The sequence below is a fragment of the Chelmon rostratus genome, chromosome 5, assembly GCF_017976325.1.
Source record: "Chelmon rostratus isolate fCheRos1 chromosome 5, fCheRos1.pri, whole genome shotgun sequence".
NCBI classification, from domain to species: Eukaryota; Metazoa; Chordata; class Actinopteri; order Chaetodontiformes; family Chaetodontidae; genus Chelmon; species Chelmon rostratus.
The window spans coordinates 26,915,472-26,928,564 of record NC_055662.1 but is presented as its reverse complement, the minus strand read 5'-3'; the positions used below and the strand labels follow the sequence as shown (position 1 = coordinate 26,928,564).

General features: G+C 41.1%; 1 long non-coding RNA gene across 1 annotated transcript; it reads left to right on the top strand.

Annotated features, from left to right (window-relative positions):
* Positions 1-10,193: 10,193 nt before the first annotated feature.
* On the top strand, positions 10,194-13,047 carry LOC121607238. Its single transcript, XR_006006868.1, has 4 exons — positions 10,194-10,268; positions 12,131-12,218; positions 12,783-12,824; positions 12,988-13,047. It is a non-coding gene; the product is annotated as an uncharacterized LOC121607238 (long non-coding RNA).
* The last annotated feature ends 46 nt before the right edge of the window (positions 13,048-13,093 follow it).

Genomic DNA, 13,093 nt, shown 5'->3' with positions numbered 1-13,093 from the left:
ACCACAACTTAAACAAAACAAGTGAAAATAGTGATGTTACACCAAACTCTGCAAGAGTGACGGCTCTGACATTTTAGTTGATTTCATTTCATGATGGAGCTTAAATTGTATTTTTCTGGTCTTGTTACAGTCAGCAGATTTCTGTTTCTATTTGAGTCTTCTATACGACGAAATGAACTTTGGTTTGGTCATCACAACCCCTTTACTACTGCTTTTATTATGCTGAATTATCACCCTTCCTTCTGGTGAGCAGGGACAACATCTGTAATCATTAATAAGTTTAAAAAAGATAAGTCAGCAATATAATAGTCAATTCCACAGTACAGGAGACACATTGAGTCAAAGTCCCTGCTTGCCCTGTAAATCCACCACCAGTGTTAAAGTGGACTTTGTTACTTCAATGTGAAGTCAGATAATGACACTGTGTGAGCATAAAGGGAGGGACCTTATAAAGGAGAGCTCGTCCCAGGTGAGTGTGGCTTCAGTGCGGGGTTTGTAATTTCACTGATACAGCACAGAAACTGTGCTTCATTTGTTTTAATAATTGTCCTGTTGTTAAACTGTTTAGGATCGATGTGGAAAGGCTTGTTCAAGACCGAATGAGACTCATTGGCTTAAATATGAAAGACATTATTTTGTATGTTGAAAGAAACTTCGAAAGGAAAGATTTTTTTGTGTTAAACCTTTTGATATTATTTGGAAAATTCCACATACACAAATCCAAATGGACGGGGAAAAAACACGAATCCAGCAATTTAAAATGGAAGTCAGTGGAAGTCAATGGGACATTGACAAGACTTCAGAACCAAAAGGCGATCAAAACTGTGCAAACATGTGAAGCCTTGGGAATTACATGATTTATTTATGAACTGAACAAGAGTGAGATACTCCTGGGCATTTTTTTCTGTATATGTATGTACAGCCGTTCTCAAAATTATGAAGACCCTTGCTAATTCTTGTGATTTTTTGATTTAGTGACGAAATATTACATTTTTTTAAAGTTTGTGTATCAGTTATATGTGAACAACAATTGAACGAATGACAACAATATAAAATTTAAGAAAATATTCATTTCAGGGGTATTTTATTAATGGATTCCCAAAAAATGCCATGTTCAAAATTATTCATACCCCTGACAATATTTCAACAAAAATGTACCTAATGTGGTAATCTTTGTCCAGTAGTCACTTTAAGGTGTCACAATGGAATAAAACCCTTTAACATTGTTGACCAAATGTTAAACACTGATTTAAAAACAAAAAAACCCCATCCTTCCACAAGAGTATAAAAAAAAGTGAAAAAAAGTGCTCAGGTCATTCTCAATTTCTGGTCATCATGGTCAAGAAGAAGGAGCTCAGCGAGGATCTACGTCACCGTCTTGTGTATGTGCATGTGATCCAACATCGAGCGTGTTTTGTACAGAGGAGGTCTCCATGGACATACACCTCGGAAGACGCCATTGCTCAGGAAGAAACATCTGGAAGCTCGCCTGGCCTTTTCTAGACGTCATCTGAAGCAAGATCCCAGCTTTTGGTCAACCATCCTGTGGTCTGACGAGACAAAGTTGTAGTTATTTGGCCATATGGAGACTCAGTATGTCTGGAGAAAGAAAGAAGAAGCCTACAGACCGAAGAACACTGTGAAGTGAAGTATGGTGGTGGGAACATAATGCTATGGGGATGTTTCTCCTCCAGTGGCACAGGGAATCTCGTCAAGGTCCAAGGAACCATGAAAAAGGAGGATTAAATCAGGATCCTTGATGAAAATGTGAAGGAATCTGCAGAGAAACTCCAGCTTGGCCACAACTGGACGTTCCAGCAAGACAATGATCCTAAACACACTGCCAAGGTAGTGAAGAAATGGATCAAAGACAATGATGTCAACGTCCTAGAATGGCCAAGTCAAAGTCCTGACCTGAACCCCCATTGAAAACTTGTGGCATCACTTGAAGACCAGAGTGATGGCTAGGAAACCGACCAATCTGACCCAGCTTGAGGCTTTCGCCAAGGAAGAGCGGGCCAACATCCCACAGGAGACATGCAGGAAGCTTGTAGACACATACAAGAATCGTCTAGAAGCAGTCATAAAGAACAAAGGCCATGCGATTGACTATTAAAGAAAGACAAAGGACGAGGGTATGAATAAATTTGAACATGGCATTTTTTGGGAATCCATCAATAAAATACCTCTGAAATAAAGATTTTTTTACATTTTGTATTGTTGTCATTCTTTCAATTGTTGGTCACTTATAAGTGGTACACAAACTTGAAAAATTGCATTCATTTCATCACTAAATTAAAAACTCACAAGAATTAGCAAGGGTATGAATAATTTTCATACCTATTTACCTATTTTCAGTCCTATTTACATAATATATGTAAATAGGACTTGCTGTGTGTTGTGTGTCATGTGTCAATAAAAAAAAAGTGCGCTTTGTCACAGTCAGTTCCTTTGAGTCGTAAACAGTTGTGTTCTAAAGATCTAAAGAAACAACAAGACCAAACTTTTTTCCTTTTCTTGTGTGCAAATCTGTACCACAACTTAAACAAAACTAGTGAAAATAGTGATGTTACACCAAACTCTGCAAGAGTGACGGCTCTGACATTTTAGTTGATTTCATTTCATGATGGAGCTTAAATTGTATTTTTCTGGTCTTGTTACAGTCAGCAGATTTCTGTTTCTATTTGAGTCTTCTATACGACGAAATGAACTTTGGTTTGGTCATCACAACCCCTTTACTACTGCTTTTATTATGCTGAATTATCACCCTTCCTTCTGGTGAGCAGGGACAACATCTGTAATCATTAATAAGTGTAAAAAAGATAAGTCAGCAATATAATAGTCAATTCCACAGTACAGGAGACACATTGAGTCAAAGTCCCTGCTTGCCCTGTAAATCCACCACCAGTGTTAAAGTGGACTTTGTTACTTCAATGTGAAGTCAGATAATGACACTGTGTGAGCATAAAGGGAGGGACCTTATAAAGGAGAGCTCGTCCCAGGTGAGTGTGGCTTCAGTGCGGGGTTTGTAATTTCACTGATGTGCTTGGCAGCAAAGAGGATCTCACCTGGTGAGCAGACACACCTGAAATATGAATTCAAACGAACAAACTGTGACAAACGCATGTGTCAAACTGGAAGAAAGACTCAGACTGATGAGTAAAAACTGATTGCTGTTCGTCCTCAGGTGTTTGAGTTCAGCTGCAACAGAATCACTGTGTGTGTTTTTACAGGAACAAACAAAGTAACAAAAATCAAGGATGGAAGGCCAACAACACAAGATAACAGCACCAGCCACCTCAGGTGAGTCCCGTGGAACTGTTTGAATAAACTGTTCTGACACTTACATGAATTCTACAAAAATCAGAGCAGATGCTGAACTTTACTGATACTGAGAAACATATTGGTTCATTTATCACTACATGCACAGATAAGAGTGTACTGTGTTAGGGTCCAACGGTGAACAAGATGTTCTGGTGATAAGAACAGCCACAAAAACAAGATTACAACTGGAAACGGCACTGATAACGCACTGACTTTGACCACCACAATCTTTATTACTGCTGCAATGAAAAAAAACACAAATGGTTTAATTCTGCAGAATTAAACCATTTGTTTTTGTCTGAGATCTATATGTTTGTGAGTGCACTAAAATTCTGTAAGTTAATTCTATTCACATTATAAACTGAAGAACATTTAACAAATGGATTTGTAAAACAAAAACACCTTTAATACAGCTCAGTTCTCAGACACCTGAGAGGACAGACTGATCAATCCAACAATGTGAAAATCAGTTTAATTTAACAAGTTTTTTTTTCTTTCTCCAATATTTTTATTGGCATTTATTTGTTATTACATTAAAAAACTAATTAAATGAACAATTGGACCACATTAACATAGGTCACAGATCAACAACTGAACATTCAAACACACACGCACACACACACACACACACACACACACACACACACACACAGAAGCTTCTTCCACACATCTTGTTTTGTTCTTGTTTTTACTAGTTTTCACTGAAACAAGTAAAAACATCAAAAATCAATATGTCATCCAGAAACAGTCCCTTCAGTCAGGATTACATGTGAACGTGTTCTGTGTCCTTACAGTGACCGCTGACCTGAAACGAAGCAGCAGCTATGAATTTCTGCCACCCATACGTGAGTCCAAGTGAACTGAATCAGAATTATTCTCCTGTGTGTGAACATCTAGACTGAGAGTGTTTGCAGGTGGTAGGTGCAAACTCACATGTTATTGTATTTGAATATTTGAAGCTCACAGCTGAATTAGTTTGAAGAGAACAGCTGACACATTCAGTTTTAAGGTTGGATTTCCTCACTGCTTATAAAACCACTTTTTGTATTATTTTGGATGAACTCTACCCCGAGGAGGTGTTTCTAATTCAGTGTTTTCCTCTCAGTTTCTGAGCTGAAGGTTGTTCTGCTGGGGAACAGCTGGTCTCAGAGGAGTTCAGTGGGGAACTTCATACTGGGAGAGACTAAGTTCAACACTGAGGAAGAACCAGACCGCTGTCTGAGAGTCAGAGGACAGTTAAAGGACAAAGAAATGGTTCTCATCAACACACCTGATCTGCTGCGTCCAAACACCTCTGTACACAAACTGAGAAAACACATAGAAAACTGTGTGGAACTCTCTGATCCTGGGCCTCATGTGTTCCTGCTGGTTCTGCAGCCTGAAGACTTCACCGAGCAACACAAACTAAAGCTACAATCGATCCTTGAAAACTTCAGTGACCGATCATTTGATCATTCACTGTTACTGACCTCAGCACCCAGAGAGGAGGCCTCACAGTCCCTGAAACTCGATGCACCAGAGCAACCTTTAAAAGACGTGATGAGAATGTGTGGATACAGACACCTGAAGCAGGAGAACCTTGAAGCTGCAGAGCTGTTAACACACCTGGATCAAATTGTAAAGGAGGCAGCACCAAGTTTAACTTTGGATCAGGAACCAATAAAATTTGCTGGTAAGTGCAGGACAGTAATTCAGTTCAAGTGAACTTGACCACAAATGACTGTAGGATTATTCTGTTGTACCTGACATCACTGTGTCTTTTACAGAGGTGAGCGTTTCCCGTGAATACACGCCGTCCCCCCAGTGTAAGTAAATCACATGGTGTTATTATCCAGACACATTCAGTGACAATATAAGATACAATACTGAGATACATTAGATACATGTTGATATGTGAAGTACCAGTCAGAGGTTTTAGTAGAAAGTAAAAATTTTGCTCTACAAGAAAATCTGATGGTCATTTTGGTGAATCAGTAATATCACTGACTGAAAAGGCATGCTAATAAATATTTGTACCATGGGGAACTACGCTTCACATACGCATATTTAAACATGAATCTATTTTATTATTTAAATGCCCATTGCTGTCTGAGTCTCTGTTAAATTAATGACAGATTACAGTTACTATAATAAAATCTTATAACTACATCTTTTATCTTTGTTATTTCACAGCTCGTGAACGCTGAATTGTGGTGATTGGAAAAAGCGAAGACAAAAAGAAAATACTGAGCAACACTGGGAGCAAACGGTTTCAACTTTATAAAATAGCTCCAGATGTTGTTAACTTTGTTAGAGGTAACAAAGTTAACATTTAGGATGTCTGTCGGAGCTGTGGAGGAAGATATGCTGTTCTCAGCGTCAAGCACAAGCAGCAGATCGCAGAGCTGCTGGAAGCTGTGGAAAAGATGACAGCTGAAGGATCCAAATGCTTCACAAAGGACACGTTCACCAAGGCTCAGGTGGAGAACGTTGTAGAACAGGAGAACACTAAAGCAAGACTTAAAGCTGAACTGCAGGATGTGAAACAGAGGAGTGTGATGGGAGGTGATGATGAAGGTCAGAGCAGAGAGCGTCTCAGGATGGTGCTGATCGGGAAGATTGGCAGTGGGAAGAGGGCGACAGCAAACACCATTTTAGGCAAAAAGCATTTCAAACCCAGAATCCCTCCGAAGCCAGCGACCAAGTTCTGTGAGAGGACGAGCTGTCATGTGACAAGAGAGTGGTGAAGGAAAATGGCGGCTGCTACACCGCAGAGATGTTCCCATGAACAAAAGACAACATGAAGAAATACAACAGGTGGAAGTTAAACTAGACGCACAAATATCTGAAATGGAACAGAGTCGCAAGTCAAGTGGCTGGCATCTTAATCTTAGTCACTAGTTAACATTTTTTCTATTATGTTACTTTGTCCCCTTCTGTAAAATACAATTATGAAGGCTGCTACATGAGCTACATTTAGTTTGAGCTGTTTGTGTCGGCCTTGAGAGGAATTACTGTTTTTGCATGAAAGCCACAAAGCTGATCGAGCTCCTGTCTGAACTGCTGCTGCTTCAGCCTGAGACACTGTGAGAGAACATGATGTGGTAAAACACGCAGGTCCAAACACAGGAAACCGATGGGCAGAGATCACAGCAGCTCCTCACCAACACTGACTGAAAGACAACAAACTACAGCCTCCACAGAGACCACTGAGCTGAATCAACACCTCCAGCAGCGTCATAAAGCTCCAAGGTGCTGCAAAGTGTGTGCAAACCTTGTGTTTATGCTGATATTTGAATAAGTTGATTTTTGCATTTTGTGTATTTTTATTTCTATTATTATTATTTTTCTTATGTTCGGTCTCAGTTGACACTCTGTATAACCACCTTGTGTTAAATAAAAGGAAAAAAGAAAAAAGCTCTGGTGTGTTGAGTGTTTCGTCCAGCAGGCGGAGCTCTAACATTAACACCTGGGGTCCGTTTCACAAAGCGGGTTCAACAAACTCTGAGTGTAACCCTGAACTCTGAGTTGATCTACTCTGAGATAGGAAACTCTGAGTTTTCGATTCCACAACAGCAGATTTGAGGTAGTTTGATTAACTCAGAGTAGGTTCACCTCGAGTTAAGCGCGTGCACCGCAACTTTAAAAAGACAGCATCAATGGAACCCCGATTTGAGGAGTCACCATGGCAACGGGGAAGCGGGAGGCTGCCTACTTCACGCCACTGGAAATTAGACATTTTAGTGCGCTCATACAGCGAGTATGAACACGTTTTTAGACGTGTGGCAGTGTGGAGAGCGTGCGCCCTCCCCCACCCGTTTCTTGGAGTGCACCTGTGTGCGCACCTGGCTCTCACGCTGATTGCGGGGCAGGACCGAGGGGATTTAAACCCAGGTCTGAAGTGGCTCAGATTCTCTTTTGCCTCTCCTGTGCGTGGATCCTTGCTGCTTTCTCGTGGGAGTTGTGCCTGTGGCGGCGCTTGGTGTGTCCAGCTGCGTTGGATTTACTCCGCATAAATAGCACTCCGCTCTCCGTGGTGCACTGGTGGCGTGTGTGGACACCTGGTCAGCTGTAACAAATTACAGCTGCCGTTGGGAACCTCGCGCTGCTCTGTGGTGTCTCCGCTGTGCGTAAAGGCCGCCGTTTGCGTGGTCTTGTGGCATTTGATGTTCGGGTAAGTGGCATGTCTCTCTCTTTGACCCATTGGGCTGTACCCAGCCAGTCTAATGCTCTCTCTTCTTTGTGTAGTGTGGTGGTTTCTTGTGCGTGGTAACACACACGTTTATTCGGAGGCTGAGAGTACGCCTCCGTGGGGGTCTGGAGACCGGTGCTTCTTCTGCTTGCAGGGTTAAGCTGCATCTCCTGAAAGCGCCGGCTACGGCTGGCACAACTCCTCCCACCTCCGCTGTTCTGGATTGCGGTGTTCTGGATTGCGGTGTTCTGGATTGCGGTGTTCTGGATTGCGGTGTTCTGGATTGCACTGGCAAGTGTGGGGTTGGTCCATTCTGGATGTCCCTCCTCCCAGTTCAGTCGTGGGTTCCGGACTTCTGGTAAAAACTGTTTCTCTTTATTTGACTGGTACTGCACAAAAAGAACTTTAGGTCCCGTGGTGTTAGAAGCAGTCAGGATTGATGTATATATTGTAAATTTTAACTGTAAATAACTGGTGGTTTGTTAATGTGAATTTTGTGTTTATATTCTTTGCATGTTGTGTGTATTTTTGGTTTGGGATTTCTTTTTTTGTTGTTTGCATCATTTGTCAGATTCATGTTATATTGGTCATTTATTGAAGCCTAATTTTAAAAGAATTGTATTAAATAAAATCTGTATTTTAAATGTTTAAAAGTACTGTCTCTGCCCCGTACTTGAAGGTGGTAAACGAACCTGTGTCTGCCTTGTGCAGTGTCCTAGGCCTACCCTAGGTGGCGTTGTCGACAACAGTAATACAAATTCTCCTGCCGTCCCCTCGTTCATGCCACAGACGGAAGTCCAACACCGCTGCAGCTGCGAAGGAGAGGGAGACGGCGTGGGAGAACATTGCTGCTCGGGTCAATGCGTGAGTATAAATGTAGTCCTTTGAAAGCACAATAATATTACAGGGCAAAACTGCTTGAATGGTTGCCTATTAATTTATTTCATTTAGGTGGAGAAGCGGGGGAGAAGCGCACTTGGCAGCAGCTTAAAATGAAATATAAAAACATTGTTCAAACAGGTAAGACCTCGGCATGATCTCATGGAGGTAGCTACCTCATTTTGATCATGTTTTACATTGTAAAGTAAATATTAAGTGGCTCCCTTTCATTGTAAAATTGGTTTTATTGTGTTCATATAATGTTTTGTTTTTTGTTAACGAATGAAATAAAATTTAAAAATGAAAAAACAGTGTTCTCATCTATATCATGTTATGTTAAATAATTAAGCTTATATTTAAACTAACACAGACTTTTACTCAGCCAACAGAAAGAAGGCAGATGCACGAAGAACGGGTGGTGGCCTAACACCTAACTGTCTGGAAAAGCAAGAACATCGTGGTCTGATAACTATCTCCCGACGAATATTTAATTCTCTGCGCAGTATCGCTGCACCTTCATCCACGCGATCATGATCAAAAGACGTTAACATGCCATGTTAACGAAAAAAGTAGCAGCTCTGTTTGGTTCTTTAAAATCATTTTTGTAAACAGAAGACTGATCAAGAGTAAGAGGAATTATTTTTGTTCTAACAACATATTGTACCAGTTTGCAAATATCACAGCACATTATAAATACAACGTAAAACCTGTTAAACATGTTAAATTACAGAATGTGTTCCGGTCAGACGAGCTTTCTCTTAGAGGACAGACGGCTCTGTGGGGACGCTATACGCAACTCCCCTTCAATGGATAAAGATGGAGTGGATATGAGATTGCAGGGGGAAATTAAAAAGAGACCGAGGCAGGTGTCTGTCCCATTTGTAGTGCAGAGGTATCTTGAGAAGAAATGTGTGAATAAAGTAATGGTGTTTACTGATGGATCCAAGGATCCCAACACTGGGCGAACGGGCGCTGCGGTTTATATCCCAGAGGAGAGGGTCACTATTAAAAAGAGAACTACAGACGAACTGGCAGTGTACACCACAGAGCTGATAGCCATCATGGTTAGTTTGGAATGGGTTAAGACGAATGGGCGCCGAAGCTCTGTGGTGGCATCAGATAGTGTGGCAGCACTGGCCAGCATCAAATCTGGGAAGTCCTGTAGACAAGATATACTTTTGCAGAATATACAGTATTATTTATGAACTGGACCACCCATATGGGTGCGGATGGTAATGAGGGTGCAGATGCATTGGCAGGCTCTCAAGTCGCAGTGTATACAAGCAAATCGGAGGCAAAAAGTATAATTAAGAACCATATGCATATAACATGTCAGGAGGTGTGGGATTTTTTAGACACAGGTAGGCACCTGTATAACATCCAAAAACAGGTGTGCGGTGGGGGGAGAGTCAGTAGGAGGAGGAGAGAAGAGGGCCTACGGGACTAAACAAGACATTGAATATGATAGGCAAACATCAAACAGGAAAGTGTGAGTGTTGTGGGGAGTTGGAATCTGTAGAACATGTGTTATTGTTGTGTCCAGCATATGAGGAGGAGAGGAAGAAAATAAAGGAGGCTGCAAAGCAAGCAAGGGTATGTTTTTCCTTAGAGAGCATCCTCAATGAATCATCCAAGATGTATGGAAGGAAATTGGTATTTTTAAGAGAGACAGGGCTGGAACAAAGGATTTACATGGGTGTTTTTTTGTTTGTTTTTTTGTTTGTTTTGTTTTTTCGATTTTGTTTCCTGTCTCGCTCCTGTTCACACTCCAGTCCAGAGGGTGGCGGTAATGTTCCAGTAAGTTGGTTGCCAACCGCCGTAAAAACCAAACAGTAGAAGAAGAAGAAGAAGAACTTTCGGTTTGTTTGTGTCGTATCAAGAAAAAAATCTGCGGGTGAGTGAACTCAACTGAAATTCGATAAAGAGAATTGAGTGGAAGTAGCGTATCGGTGTTAAAGTAGAGCTGGAAACAGCGAGTCGTGTGGGAGCAGAGTTTACTGTCCGAACACTTCGCTGCTTTTTGTGTAATGTGTGTCACAGGCCTTCGTCTGTCCCACCCAAAGAGCGCAAAGAGAGACTGTAAACAGGTGGGACAGCACAGGACTGTCCGTGTTTTTGGCCTCAACCGAGAGATCCGGATGTGTTTTCAACCAGCGTTTAAACCCTAAAGTCTCCATGAAAAGAGGAGATTTCAGTCCGTTGCTAAAGTTTATGTCCATATGTGTGTAGACGCCATTTAGCATAGGTAGAGCGGAGGAAGTGACAGCTGACATGCTACAGGCTAAATGTGAACTGTTGGAGAAGCACCAGCAGTCTGTCGTGTTTTATGTCTGTTAGCAAACGTTTTCATCAAGACACACACAAACAAGCCATACTTGCACTATTTCATGGGTTTTGGAATAAGTCATTATTTTTTGTGAAATCGTTTTACATATAACAACAACGACAGTAACTATAATGAGTAGGCCTTAATAATGATAGGAAGGAAGGGATGAAGGAACATGGATCGGGTTTTCTGCGGAACTGGCATATAAATGGCGAAGCTTGAGATAAACAGACACCCTGTAATATATTATTTACAGTATCATGTGCTATATATCATTATCAGTTCATGTATAAGTGCAGTTGTTCAGAAGCTGTCGGAGAGTGACGGTCCGCGGGTGCGCGCGCAGCCTCTTAAAGCGGTACACCCTCTCTGAGGGTCTCGAGCTTCTCTTATCTGGACCGAAAAGTCATCGCGTGCAGATACACAGAAATGAATGTCTGCGGTGATAGCAGAGGTGTGTCTTCATCAAACTTCTCCATACAACTTCTTACACGTTGCACAACAGATATATTGCTATATGGATATTTGCTATTTGTTGCAGTATAATACACAGATTTTATTTACAAATTTCATATCGTTTATAATTTATGGAGGTTGTATAGTGTACTTATTTTTTTTGCATGTTTTTACATATTCTTTTAGATATTTCCTACATTTGTAGCAAAATAATGGTAATGATAGAATTGTTCAAATGTGCTTGGTATGTCTTCTTTATATTTGGAAACTAGAGTGTAATTAACATTATTTACAGATGGGTTATAGCTTGTAGAAAATAAACTTTGATTACCTGCGCTGTGCCCTATAACCAATAGGCCTACGGTGCTTTTTACCGTTTTAAATATCTTTAAATATACAATACAGCCAGGCAGAGACAGTTTTCCACTTGTCAAAAAGTGCTTGGAGCATCTACCTTTTGACTGAAAGATAATTTATGAAAGTGATCATCCAAACTGACAACAGACAAAATATCCTGATAATCTCACTGTGTGCTGTGTGTTTTAAAAGCTATATGGTGGATTTTCATGAATCACAGTCATTACCAGGCTGACACTGATGACATGCTTTTTTCTTCTGAGGGCACACAGTGAATGAAAAGGGGGCCACTGACCTGTGGTGCCCCCAGTTGGAGCTGAATGAATATTAACTAAGAGTTCTGGTGCAGTTTATGTATTAAGTTGCTTTTTGTGCATACAGTGAATTAAGTACAGTAAGTGCAAGTAGAAAAGTAGATATATCCATGGCTGCGTGCAGTACAGTCTGTATTAATTTACATTTGCAACAATCTGTACGTGGTTATTGCAAAAGTTGACTATAACTTGTAATACATATAATTTGCTGTGATTGCGTGTTGGGAGGTTTGCTGATGTAACATGAGGCAAAACAAGTTAACAAACAAGATAAATGAGCATTTTCTGATTTTCTCTCTGTAGGTTTGTAAACCCAGCAGCTGGCCTCCAGTCAGTCTGTGACCTTTGCAGAAGAGTGACATCATGGGGGCCTCACCATCCACTCAGTCTGGTAAGATTAATCAGTCTGCAGAACACACTGCCTGCTCTCAGTGTCTCACTGTGAGCTACAGTTGTATTTACAACGCAGCAGTTTCACGAGAAAAGCTGTTTTGAGAACAACAGAACTCATCTCAAAAAGATCAGGTTACTCATGAATGTTCATCCCTTCTGTGTTCATGGGGACACATGCTGTTTGAATGCTGTTGAGGGCAAAGAGCTCTCGTAAATGTAACAGAAGATGCAGAATTTTCTGCCATTATCTGAAGGGACGTGCACGGCCATCTGCTGGAGAACAACAGTTTTGTCTCTATCCACTTGAATCACACAATGCTGAAATATTAGTATGGAATTTGTGCAAAAGCGCTAAAAACACACTGTGCACCCCAGCTTTAAGGTGGCCTCCCACCAGCTGACACAGCTGAGCTGGATTGTATTTTATTCAATCAAGTCTATTAAGGCTGTGAAAATGTTAATGCGGGTTGTGGACACCGACAGTCACTGTAATGAGCAGGTTTGTTCCAGATTACATCTGGATGAAAGAATGAATGAAGATGTAAATGTTCTGTCTCTACAGAGCCACACAGCAACGTCGCTGAACTCTTCGTCTCATCTTTGAGTAAGTTAAGCTGAACTGAGTCAGATTTATTCTTGTCTCGTCTGTATCAACATCCAGAATTACTCTGTTTTGAAGGTGGTGGATACAAACTCACACTTAATTTAATTTCAATGTTTTCTTGTATTTAACATGGATTAAGTCTGCATTGTGTTTTCTAATTCAGGGTTGCTCGCAGAGGAGCTGAGGAGACAAGAGGAGATGAAGAGACGTGAGGAGGAGATGAGATGTGAGGAGATGAGGAGACGTGAGGAGGAGATGAGATGTGAGGA